The sequence below is a fragment of the Hemiscyllium ocellatum genome, unplaced genomic scaffold, assembly GCF_020745735.1.
Source record: "Hemiscyllium ocellatum isolate sHemOce1 unplaced genomic scaffold, sHemOce1.pat.X.cur. scaffold_3214_pat_ctg1, whole genome shotgun sequence".
Taxonomy (NCBI): domain Eukaryota; kingdom Metazoa; phylum Chordata; class Chondrichthyes; order Orectolobiformes; family Hemiscylliidae; genus Hemiscyllium; species Hemiscyllium ocellatum.
The window spans coordinates 40,360-54,178 of NW_026868346.1; positions in this window are offsets into that span (position 1 = coordinate 40,360).

Consider the following 13,819-nt stretch of genomic DNA (forward strand, 5'->3'; position numbering starts at 1 on the left):
TAGTGTTCCGGGGTATGTAGGTTAGGGTGGATTGGCCGTGCTAAATTGTCCCACAGTGTTCAGGGATGTGCAGGTTAGGGTGGATTGGCCGTGCTAAATTATTATACAGTGTTTAGGGATGTGTATGTTAGGGTGGATTGGCTGTGCTAAATTGTCCCATAGTGGTCAGGGATGTGCAGGTTAGGGTGGATTGGCCGTGCTAAATTGTCCCATAGTGTTCAGGGATGTGCAGGTTAGGGTGGATTGTCCGTTCTAAATTGTCCCGTAGTGTCAGGAGAAGGGGAACATATAGGGGAGGGTGTCTGGGTGGGATGCGCTTTGGAGGGTCGGTGTGGACTTGTTGGGCCGAAGGGCCTGTTTCCACACTGGAAGTAATCTAATCTGTTTTCCCTATCCATGCCCCTCATGATTTTATAAACCTCTATAAGGTCACCCCTCAGCCTCCGACGCTCCAGGGAAAACAGTCCCGGCCTGTTCAGCCCCTCCCTGTAGCTCAGACCCTCCAACCCTGGCAACATCCTTGTAAATCTTTTCTGAACCCTTTCACAACATCCTTCCTGTCGCTGAGAGACCAGTCATGCAGTCAGAAAGATAAAGGAGGAAGGGAATCAGTAAAGGCTGATCATAGAGTCCCCTCCCCCAATGCCAGCCCACCTCCCCCACCTTGGGGAGGGGTGGGGTGGAGGGGGGAAGGCGTCTTTGTCCTGATGACTGAGCCCAAGGTCTGGAGTGTCATGATTTGCGAGCAGATATTAGACACCCCTGTCCTGCAAGTAAAGAATGTGAAGGGATGCTCGCTCCCTCCAAGTGCTACATCAGAATCTGTTCAGCTTCCTTCTGTTACGTTTCGTTGCGAATCCGCGCCTACCTTTGCAATTATCGTTATTCTTTCTCGCGTTCGGTATCTAAATAAACGCACACTTTCATCTAACGGAGGAACACTGGTCAGATCGCTCGGTTCCAAACCGCGTGTTCACCACACCACACCGAAGAGAAAAGGCAACTGTACGATATCGACGGGATCCGCGCACCGTCAGAGGGAGAATGATCCAATCACACAGAGGGATTTGGGAGATTCCTGTTTGTAGGATCCTTACAAAAACGGGAACTCTGCAGCTCCAGTGGTGGTTCGGTCAAATGGGGGAAGGTGAAACGTTCTGTCGTGTTGGTTACCGTGAGTAACCGTCTGGGAAGTGCACAGTGATTATGGTTCAGATGGAGATTAGTTCACATCATGTCTGCGCTGACGTGACCAATTTCAGTCCCATTTCCCCGTTCTCCTGTGCTCTTTGGGATGGCCATTGGTGGCTCAGTGGTTAGCGCTGCTGCCTCACGGCGCCAGGGACCCGGGTTCGATCCCAGCCTCGGGGGGAAATGTCCGTGTGGAGTTTGCACATTCTTCCCGTGTCTTCGTGGGTTTGCTCTGTGTGCTCCGGTTTCCTTCCACAGTCCAAAGATGTGTAGGTTAGGGTGGATTTACCGTGCTAAATTGTCCCATAGTGTTCAGGGATGTGTAGGTTAGGGTGGATTGGCCGTGCTAAATTGTCCCATAGTGTTCAGGGATGTGTAGGTTAGGGTGGATTGGCCGTGCTAAATTGACCCACAGTGTTCAGGGATGTGCAGGTTAGGGTGGATTGGCCGTGCTAAATTGTCCCACAGTGTTTAGGGATGTGTAGGTTCGGGTGGATTGGCCGTGCTAAATTGTCCCACAATGTTCTGAGATCTGTAGTTAGGGTGGATTGGCCGTGCTAAATTGTCCCACAGTGTTCAGGGATGTGCAGGTAAGGTTGGATTGGCCATGCTAAATTGTCCCACAGTGTTCAGGGATGTATAGGTTAGGGTGGATTGGCCATGCTAAATTGTCCCATAGTGTTCAGTGATATATAGGTTAGGGTGGATTGGCCGTGCTAAATTGTCCCACAGTGTTCAAGGATGTGTAGGTTAGGGTGGATTGGCCGTGCTAAATTGTCCCATAGTGTTCAGGGATGTGTAGGTTAGGGTGGATTGGCCGTGTTAAATTGTCCCACAGTGTTCAGGGATGTGCAGGTTAGGGTGGATTGGCCGTGCTAAATTGTCCCATAGAGTTCAGGGATGTGCAGGTTAGGGTGGATTGGCCGTGCTAAATTGCCACAGAGTGTTCAGGGATGTGTAGGTTAGGGTGGATTGGCCGTGTTAAATTGTCCCCCAGTGTTCAGGGATGTGTAGGTTAGGGTGGATTGGCCGTGCTAAATTGTCCGACAGTGCTCAGGGATGTGTAGGTTAGGGTGGATTGGCCATGCTAAATTGTCCTATAGCGTTCAGGGATGTGTAGGTTAGGGTGGATTGGCCGTGCTAAATTGTCCCATAGTGTTCAGGGATGTGCAGGTTAGGTTGGATTGGCCGTGCTAAATTGTCCCATAGTGCTCAGGGATGTGTAGGTTAGGGTGGATTGGCCATGCTAAATTGTCCCGTAGAGTTCAGGGATGTGTTGGTTAGGGTGGATTGGCCATGCTAAATTGTCCCACAGTGTTCAGGGATGTGTTGGTTAGGGTGGATTGGCCGTACTAAATTGTCCCATAGTGCTCAGGGATGTGTACGTTAGGGTGGATTGGCCATGCTAAATTGTCCGTAGAGTTCAGGGATGTGCAGGTTAGGGTGGATTGGCCGTGCTAAATTGCCACATAGTGTTCAGGGCTGTGCAGGTTAGGGTGGATTGGCCGTGCTAAATTGTCCCATAGTGTTCAGGGATGTGTAGGTTAGGGTGAATTGGCCGTGTTAAATTGTCCCATAGTGTTCAGGGATGTATAGGTTAGGGTGGATTGGCCGTGCTAAATTGTCCCATAGTGTTCAGGGATGTGTAGGTTAGGGTGGATTGGCCGTGCTAAATTGTCCCGTAGTGTTCAGGGATGTGGAGGTTAGGGTGGACTGGCCGTGCTAAATTGTCCCACAGTGTTCAGGGATGTGCAGGTTAGGGTGGATTGGCCGTGCTAAATTGTCCCACAGTGTTCAGGGATGTGTAGGTTAGGGTGGATTGGCCATGCTAAATTGTCCCGTAGTGTTCAGGGATGTGGAGGTTAGGGTGGATTGGCCGTGCTAAATTGTGCCATGGTGTTCAGGGATGTGTAGGTTAGGGTGGATTGGCCGTTCTAAATTGTCCCACAGTGTTCAGGGATGTGTAGGTTAGGGTGGATTGGCCGTGCTAAATTGTCCCGTAGTGTTCAGGGATGTGGAGGTTAGGGTGGATTGGCCGTGCTAAATTGTCCCATGGTGTTCAGGGATGTGTAGGTTAGGGTGGATTGGCCGTGCTAAATTGTGCCATGGTGTTCAGGGATGTGTAGGTTAGGGTGGATTGGCCGTTCTAAATTGTCCCACAGTGTTCAGGGATGTGTAGGTTAGGGTGGATTGGCCGTGCTAAATTGTCCCGTAGTGTTCAGGGATGTGGAGGTTAGGGTGGATTGGCCGTGCTAAATTGTCCCATGGTGTTCAGGGATGTGTAGGTTAGGGTGGATTGGCCGTGCTAAATTGTCCCATAGTGTTCAGGGATGTGCAGGTTAGGTTGGATTGGCCGTGCTAAATTGTCCCATAGTGCTCAGGGATGTGTAGGTTAGGGTGGATTGGCCATGCTAAATTGTCCCGTAGAGTTCAGGGATGTGTTGGTTAGGGTGGATTGGCCATGCTAAATTGTCCCACAGTGTTCAGGGATGTGTTGGTTAGGGTGGATTGGCCGTACTAAATTGTCCCATAGTGCTCAGGGATGTGTACGTTAGGGTGGATTGGCCGTGCTAAATTGTCCGTAGAGTTCAGGGATGTGCAGGTTAGGGTGGATTGGCCGTGCTAAATTGCCACATAGTGTTCAGGGCTGTGCAGGTTAGGGTGGATTGGCCGTGCTAAATTGTCCCATAGTGTTCAGGGATGTGTAGGTTAGGGTGGATTGGCCGTGCTAAATTGTCCCACAGTGTTCAGGGATGTACAGGTTAGGGTGGATTGTCAAGGGGGAATTGTCGACGTAGCCACTCATGAATTTGGGAATGTCTGTCAGATCTCCATCTTCACTCTCAGAGCTGGGTCAGGATTTGCTGCCTCATTCCCCATTGCCCCTGAGGGCAGTTCAGAGTCCATCCCGTTTCTGTGGGTCTGGGGTCCCTGATGGACATTGGTGAACGGGGGGGCCTGTTCCTGTAAAGGTCACCCTTCGACTCTGGCTGTCAGACATTTTAGTGAATTCACAATTCCTCCCTGCGCCCCCAAGGGGACTCGAACCCAGCTCCCCCTGGACTTCCCCACTAACCCATCCCCTCCCTGCCCTCTGCCAGTGAGCTCCTCTTCATGACAACAAGGACATTGTGAGTTCTGCCAGTCACTCCCTCTCTGTCCCCTCTCTCCTGGGACGTGTTCAGGGACAGGGCACTGACGTCAGTCCCAAGCCCCAAGTATGGTCCTCTCTCCTGGGTCACCCTCTGCAGATGGTTCACACCTCCCACGGGCGGACATGGAATGATGCGTGCCAGATCCTTCCCAGGGATTTCACACAACGCACAGTCACCTCGCCTCAGAGGGAGAGAGAGAGAGAGAGAGACAGAGACGGTGACAGAGAGAGACAGAGACAGTGACAGAGAGAGACAGAGAGAGATAGTGACCCATCACTGAAGGCACTGGGGCAACGTTATCACAGGGACAGAGCGAGGGGGAGAGAGAGAGAGAGAGAGAGAGAAGGAGAGAGACAAAAGGAGAGAGAGAGAGAGACACTGAGAGAGAGAGAAAGAGACACAGACGTCCGGGGCGTAGAACAGATGGGTCCCAAGCTGAGGAAGAGCACCAACACACAAATAATGTTAAGCCCAACCGCATGTCCCTATGCACCCACATTCCCCCATCACAACCCCTCGCTGTGTGGGTAATGGGGGTACACTGTGTGTAATGGGGGTACACTGTGTGTAATGGGGGTACACTGTGTGTAATGGGGAACACTGTGGGTAATGGGGGTACACTGTGGGTAATGGGGGTACACTGTGTGTAATGGGGAACACTGTGGGTAATGGGTTACACTGTGGGTAATGGGGTACACTGTGGGTAATGGGGGTACACTGTGTGTAATGGGGGTACACTGTGTGTAATGGGGAACACTGTGGGTAATGGGGTACACTGTGGGTAATGGGGAACACTGTGGGTAATGGGGTACACTGTGGGTAATGGGGGTACACTGTGTGTAATGGGGGTACACTGTGTGTAATGGGGGTACACTGTGTGTAATGGGGAACACTGTGGGTAATGGGGGTACACTGTGTGTAATGGGGGTACACTGTGTGTAATGGGGAACACTGTGGGTAATGGGTTACACTGTGGGTAATGGGGTACACTGTGGGTAATGGGGGTACACTGTGTGTAATGGGGGTACACTGTGTGTAATGGGGAACACTGTGGGTAATGGGGTACACTGTGGGTAATGGGGAACACTGTGGGTAATGGGTTACACTGTGTGTAATGGGGAACACTGTGGGTAATGGGGTACACTGTGGGTAATGGGGGAACACTATGGGTAATGGGGTACACTGTGGGTAATGGGGGACACTGTGGGTAATGGGGAACACTGTGTGTAATGGGGAACACTGAGGGTAATGGGGGAACACTGTGGGTAATGGGGGAACACTATGGGTAATGGGGTACACTGTGGGTAATGGGGGACACTGTGGGTAATGGGGAACACTGTGGGTAATGGGGGTACACTGTGGGTAATGGGGAACACTGTGGGTAAGGGGGGTACACTGTGGGTAATGGGGAACACTGTGGGTAATGGGGTACACTGTGGGTAATGGGGGAACACTGTGTGTAATGGGGGTACACTGTGTGTAATGGGGAACACTGTGGGTAATGGGGTACACTGTGGGTAATGGGGAACACTGTGGGTAATGGGTTACACTGTGTGTAATGGGGAACACTGTGGGTAATGGGGTACACTGTGGGTAATGGGGGAACACTATGGGTAATGGGGTACACTGTGGGTAATGGGGGACACTGTGGGTAATGGGGAACACTGTGTGTAATGGGGAACACTGTGGGTAATGGGGGAACACTGTGGGTAATGGGGGAACACTATGGGTAATGGGGTACACTGTGGGTAATGGGGGACACTGTGGGTAATGGGGAACACTGTGGGTAATGGGGGTACACTGTGGGTAATGGGGAACACTGTGGGTAAGGGGGGTACACTGTGGGTAATGGGGAACACTGTGGGTAATGGGGTACACTGTGGGTAATGGGGTACACTGTGGGTAACGGGGGTACACTGTGGGGAATGGGGGAACACTGTGGGTAATGGGGGTACACTGTGGGTAATGGGGTGCACTGTGGGTAATGGGAACACTGTGGGTAATGGGGTACACTGTGGGTAATGGGGGTACACTGTGGGTAATGGGGTACACTGTGGGTAATGGGGGTACACTGTGGGTAATGGGAACACTGTGGGTAATGGGGTACACGGTGGGTAATGGGGTACACTGTGGGTAATGGGGGTACACTGTGGGTAATGGGGGAACACTGTGGGTAATGGGGAACACTGTGGGTAATGGGGGAACACTGTGGGTAATGGGGTACACTGTGGGTAATGGGGAACACTGTGGGTAATGGGGGTACACTGTGGGTAATGGGGAACACTGTGGGTAATGGGGGAACACTGTGGGTAATGGGGGAACACTGTGGGTAATGGGGTACACTGTGGGTAATGGGGGAACACTGTGGGTAATGGGGTACACTGTGGGTAATGGGGAACACTGTGGGTAATGGGGTACACTGTGGGTAATGGGGGTACACTGTGGGTAATGGGGAACACTGTGGGTAATGGGGTACACTGTGGGTAATGGGGAACACTGTGGGTAACGGGGGTACACTGTGGGTAATGGGGAACACTGTGGGTAAAGGGGTACACTGTGTGAAATGGGGAACACTGTGGGTAATGGGGGTACACTGTGGGTAATGGGGTACACTGTGGGTAATGGGGGAACACTGTGGGTAAAGGGGTACACTGTGTGAAATGGGGGAACACTGTGGGTAATGGGGGTACACTGTGGGTAATGGGGAACACTGTGGGTAATGGGGTACACTGTGGGTAATGGGGAACACTGTGGGTAATGGGGGACACTGTAGGTAATGGGGTACACTGTGGGTAATGGGGAACACTGTGGGTAAAGGGGTACACTGTGGGTAATGGGGGAACACTGTGTGAAATGGGGGAACACTGTGGGTAATGGGGAACACTGTGGGTAATGAGGGTACACTGTGGGTAAAGGGGTACACTGTGGGTAATGGGGGAACACTGTGTGAAATGGGGGAACACTGTGGGTAATGAGGGTACACTGTGGGTAAAGGGGTACACTGAGGGTAATGGGGGAACACTGTGGGTAATGGGGTACACTGTGGGTAAAGGGGTACACTGTGGGTAATGGGGGAACACTGTGGGATGGGGGAACACTGTGGGTAATGGGGAACACTGTGGGTAATGGGGTACACTGTGGGTAATGGGGAACACTGTGGGTAATGGGGTACACTGTGGGTAATGTGGGTACACTGTGGGTAATGGGGAACACTGTGGGTAATGGGGGTACACTGTGGGTAATGGGGAACACTGTGGGTAATGGGGTACACTGTGGGTAATGGGGGTACACTGTGGGTAATGGGGTACTCTGTGGGTAATGGGGAACACTGTGGGTAATGGGGTACACTGTGGGTAATGGGGGATCACTGTGGGTAATGGGGTACACTGTGGGTAATGGGGGTACACTGTGGGTAATGGGGAACACTGTGGGTAATGGGGGTACACTGTGGGTAATGGGGGAACACTGTGGGTAATGGGGGTACACTGTGGGTAATGGGGTACTCTGTGGGTAATGGGGAACACTGTGGGTAATGGGGTACACTGTGGATAATGGGGGTACACTGTGGGTAATGGGGTACACTGTGGGTAATGGGGAACACTGTGGGTAATGGGGGTACACTGTGGGTAATGGGGTACACTGTGGGTAATGGGGGAACACTGTGGGTAATGGGGTACACTGTGGGTAATGGGGTACACTGTGGGTAATGGGGGAACACTGTGGGTAATGGGGTACACTGTGGGTAATGGGGAACACTGTGGGTAATGGGGGAACACTGTGGGTAATGGGGGTACACTGTGGGTAATGGGGGAACACTGTGTGTAATGGGGGTACACTGTGGGTAATGGGGAACACTGTGGGTAATGGGGTACACTGTGGGTAATGGGGAACACTGTGGGTAATGGGGGACACTGTGGGTAATGGGGTACACTGTGGGTAATGGGGAACACTGTGGGTAAAGGGGTACACTGTGGGTAATGGGGGAACACTGTGTGAAATGGGGGAACACTGTGGGTAATGGGGAACACTGTGGGTAACGGGGGTACACTGTGGGTAATGGGGGTACACTGTGGGTAATGGGGGAGCACTGTGGGTAAAGGGGTACACTGTGTGAAATGGGGGAACACTGTGGGTAATGGGGGTACACTGTGGGTAATGGAGTACACTGTGGGTAATGGGGGAACACTGTGGGTAAAGGGGTACACTGTGTGAAATGGGGGAACACTGTGGGTAATGGGGGTACACTGTGGGTAATGGGGAACACTGTGGGTAATGGGGTACACTGTGGGTAATGGGGAACACTGTGGGTAATGGGGGACACTGTGGGTAATGGGGTACACTGTGGGTAATGGGGAACACTGTGGGTAAAGGGGTACACTGTGGGTAATGGGGGAACACTGTGTGAAATGGGGGAACACTGTGGGTAATGGGGAACACTGTGGGTAATGAGGGTACACTGTGGGTAAAGGGGTACACTGTGGGTAATGGGGGAACACTGTGTGAAATGGGGGAACACTGTGGGTAATGAGGGTACACTGTGGGTAAAGGGGTACACTGTGGGTAATGGGGGAACACTGTGGGTAATGGGGGTACACTGTGGGTAAAGGGGTACACTGTGGGTAATGGGGGAACACTGTGGGATGGGGGAACACTGTGGGTAATGGGGAACACTGTGGGTAATGGGGTACACTGTGGGTAATGGGGAACACTGTGGGTAATGGGGTACACTGTGGGTAATGTGGGTACACTGTGGGTAATGGGGAACACTGCGGGTAATGGGGGTACACTGTGGGTAATGGGGAACACTGTGGGTAATGGGGTACACTGTGGGTAATGGGGGTACACTGTGGGTAATGGGGTACTCTGTGGGTAATGGGGAACACTGTGGGTAATGGGGGAACACTGTGGGTAATGGGGTACACTGTGGGTAATGGGGGTACACTGTGGGTAATGGGGTACACTGTGGGTAATGGGGGTACACTGTGGGTAATGGGGAACACTGTGGGTAATGGGGAACACTGTGGGTAATGGGGGTACACTGTGGGTAATGGGGGAACACTGTGGGTAATGGGGGTACACTGTGGGTAATGGGGTACTCTGTGGGTAATGGGGAACACTGTGGGTAATGGGGTACACTGTGGGTAATGGGGTACACTGTGGGTAATGGGGAACACTGTGGGTAATGGGGGTACACTGTGGGTAATGGGGTACACTGTGGGTAATGGGGGAACACTGTGGGTAATGGGGTACACTGTGGGTAATGGGGAACACTGTGGGTAATGGGGGAACACTGTGGGTAATGGGGGTACACTGTGGGTAATGGGGGAACACTGTGGGTAATGGGGTACACTGTGGGTAATGGGGGTACACTGTGGGTAATGGGGTACACTGTGGGTAATGGGGGTACACTGTGGGTAATGGAGGAACACTGTGGGTAATGGGGTACACTGTGGGTAATCGGGGAACACTGTGGGTAATGGGGGTACACTGTGGGTAATGGGGTACACTGTGGGTAATGGGGGAACACTGTGGGTAATGGGGGTACACTGTGGGTAATGGGGAACACTGTGGGTAATGGGGTACACTGTGGGTAATGGGGAACACTGTGGGTTATGGGGGACACTGTGGGTAATGGGGTACACTGTGGTTAATGGGGGACACTGTGGGTAATGGGGGAACACTGTGGGTAATGGGGGTACACTGTGGGTAATGGGGAACACTGTGGGTAATGGGGGAACACTGTGGGTAATGGGGTACACTGTGGGTAATGGGGGAACACTTTGGGTAATGGGGAACACTGTGGGTAATGGGGTACACTGTGGGTAATGGGGTACACTGTGGGTAATGGGGAACACTGTGGGTAATGGGGGTACACTGTGGGTAATGGGGAACACTGTGGGTAATGGGGGACACTGTGGGTAATGGGGTACACTGTGGGTAATGGGGAAAACTGTGGGTAATGGGGGAACACTGTGGTAATGGGGAACACTGTGGGTAATGGGGGTACACTCTGGGTAATGGGGAACACTGTGGGTAATGGGGTACACTGTGGGTAATGGGGGAACACTGTGGGTAATGGGGGTACACTGTGGGTAATGGGGGACACTGTGGGTAATGGGGGAACACTGTGGTAATGGGGAACACTGTGGGTAATGGGGAACACTGTGGGTAATGGGGGTACACTGTGGGTAATGGGGTACACTGTGGGTAATGGGGAACACTGTGGGTAATAGGGTACACTGTGGGTAAGGGGGTACACTGTGGGTAATGGGGAACACTGTGGGTAATGGGGTACACTGCGGGTAATGGGGAACACTGTGGGTAATAGGGTACACTGTGGGTAATGGGTTACACTGTGGGTAATGGGGTACACTGTGGGTAAGGGGGGTACACTGTGTGTAATGGGGAACACTGTGGGTAATAGGGTACACTGTGGGTAATGGGGTACACTGTGGGTAATGGGGGAACACTGTGGGTAATAGGGTACACTGTGGGTAAGGGGGGAACACTGTGGGTAATGGGGTACACTGTGGGTAATGGGGAACATTGTGGGTAATGGGGAACACTGTGGGTAATGGGGGACACTGTGTGTAATGGGGTACACTGTGGGTAATGGGGGTACACTGTGGGTAATGGGGTACACTGTGGGTAATGGGGGAACACTGTGTGTAATGGGGAACACTGTGGGTAATGGGGGACACTGTGGGTAATGGGGGTACACTGTGTGTAATGGGGTACACTGTGGGTAATGGGGAACACTGTGGGTAATGGGGGTACACTGTGGGTAATGGGGGAACACTGTGGGTAATGGGGGTACACTGTGGGTAATGGGGAACACTGTGGGTAATGGGGGACACTGTGGGTAATGGGGGTACACTGTGGGTAATGGGGGAACACCGTGGGTAATGGGGGTACACTGTGGGTAATGGGGAACACTGTGGGTAATGGGGGAACACTGTGTGTAATGGGGAACACTGTGGGTAATGGGGGAACACCGTGGGTAATGGGGGTACACTGTGGGTAATGGGGGTACACTGTGGGTAATGGGGGAACACTGTGTGTAATGGGGAACACTGTGGGTAATGGGGGTACACTGTGGGTAATGGGGGTACACTGTGGGTAATGGGGGAACACTGTGTGTAATGGGGAACACTGTGGGTAATGGGGGAACACTGTGGGTAATGGGGAACACTGTGGGTAATGGGGTACACTGTGGGTAATGGGGTACACTGTGGGTCATGGGGGATCACTGTGGGTAATGGGGGTACACTGTGGGTAATGGGGGAATACTGTGGGTAATGGGGGTACACTGTGGGTAATGGGGGACACTGTGGGTAATGGGGGAACACTGTGTAATTGGGGTACACTGTGTGTAAAGGGGTACACTGTGGGAAATGGGGGACACTGTGGGTAATGGGGGTACACTGTGGGTAATGGGGGAACACTGTGGGTAATGGGGAACACTGTGGGTAATGGGGGAACACTGTGGGTAATGGGGTACACTGTGGGTAATGGGGAACACTGTGGGTAATGGGGGTACACTGTGGGTAATGGGGAACACTGTGGGTAATGGGGTACACTGTGGGTAATGGGGGAACACTGTGGGTAATGGGGGAACACTGTGGGTAATGGGGTACACTGTGGGTAATGGGGGAACACTGTGGGTAATGGGGTACACTGTGGGTAATGGGGGTACACTGTGGGTAATGGGGAACACTGTGGGTAATGGGGTACACTGTGGGTAATGGGGAACACTGTGGGTAACGGGGTACACTGTGGGTAATGGGGAACACTGTGGGTAAAGGGGTACACTGTGTGAAATGGGGGAACACTGTGGGTAATGGGGGTACACTGTGGGTAATGGGGTACACTGTGGGTAATGGGGGAACTCTGTGGGTAAAGGGGCACACTGTGTGAAATGGGGGAACACTGTGGGTAATGGGGGTACACTGTGGGTAATGGGGAACACTGTGGGTAATGGGGTACACTGTGGGTAATGGGGAACACTGTGGGTAATGGGGGACACTGTAGGTAATGGGGTACACTGTGGGTAATGGGGAACACTGTGGGTAAAGGGGTACACTGTGGGTAATGGGGGAACACTGTGTGAAATGGGGGAACACTGTGGGTAATGAGGGTACACTGTGGGTAAAGGGGTACACTGAGGGTAATGGGGAACACTGTGGGTAATGGGGGTACACTGTGGGTAAAGGGGTACACGGTGGGTAATGGGGGAACACTGTGGGATGGGGGAACACTGTGGGTAATGGGGAACACTGTGGGTAATGGGGTACACTGTGGGTAATGGGGAACACTGTGGGTAATGGGGTACACTGTGGGTAATGTGGGTACACTGTGGGTAATGGGGAACACTGTGGGTAATGGGGGTACACTGTGAGTAATGGGGAACACTGTGGGTAATGGGGTACACTGTGGGTAATGGGGGTACACTGTGGTTAATGGGGTACTCTGTGGGTAATGGGGAACACTGTGGGTAATGGGGTACACTGTGGGTAATGGGGGATCACTGTGGGTAATGGGGTACACTGTGGGTAATGGGGGTACACTGTGGGTAATGGGGAACACTGTGGGTAATAGGGAACACTGTGGGTAATGGGGGTACACTGTGGGTAATGGGGGAACACTGTGGGTAATGGGGGTACACTGTGGGTAATGGGGTACTCTGTGGGTAATGGGGAACACTGTGGGTAATGGGGTACACTGTGGATAATGGGGGTACACTGTGGGTAATGGGGTACACTGTGGGTAATGGGGAACACTGTGGGTAATGGGGGTACACTGTGGGTAATGGGGTACACTGTGGGTAATGGGGGAACACTGTGGGTAATGGGGTACACTGTGGGTAATGGGGAACACTGTGGGTAATGGGGGAACACTGTGGGTAATGGGGGTACACTGTGGGTAATGGGGGAACACTGTGTGTAATGGGGGTACACTGTGGGTAATGGGGTACACTGTGGGTAATGGGGAACACTGTGGGTAATGGGGGACACTGTGGGTAATGGGGTACACTGTGGGTAATGGGGAACACTGTGGGTAAAGGGGTACACTGTGGGTAATGGGGAACACTGTGTGAAATGGGGGAACACTGTGGGTAATGGGGAACACTGTGGGTAACGGGGGTACACTGTGGGTAATGGGGAACACTGTGGGTAAAGGGGTACACTGTGTGAAATGGGGGAACACTGTGGGTAATGGGGGTACACTGTGGGTAATGGAGTACACTGTGGGTAATGGGGGAACACTGTGGGTAAAGGGGTACACTGTGTGAAATGGGGGAACACTGTGGGTAATGGGGGTACACTGTGGGTAATGGGGAACACTGTGGGTAATGGGGTACACTGTGGGTAATGGGGAACACTGTGGGTAATGGGGGACACTGTGGGTAATGGGGTACACTGTGGGTAATGGGGAACACTGTGGGTAAAGGGGTACACTGTGGGTAATGGGGG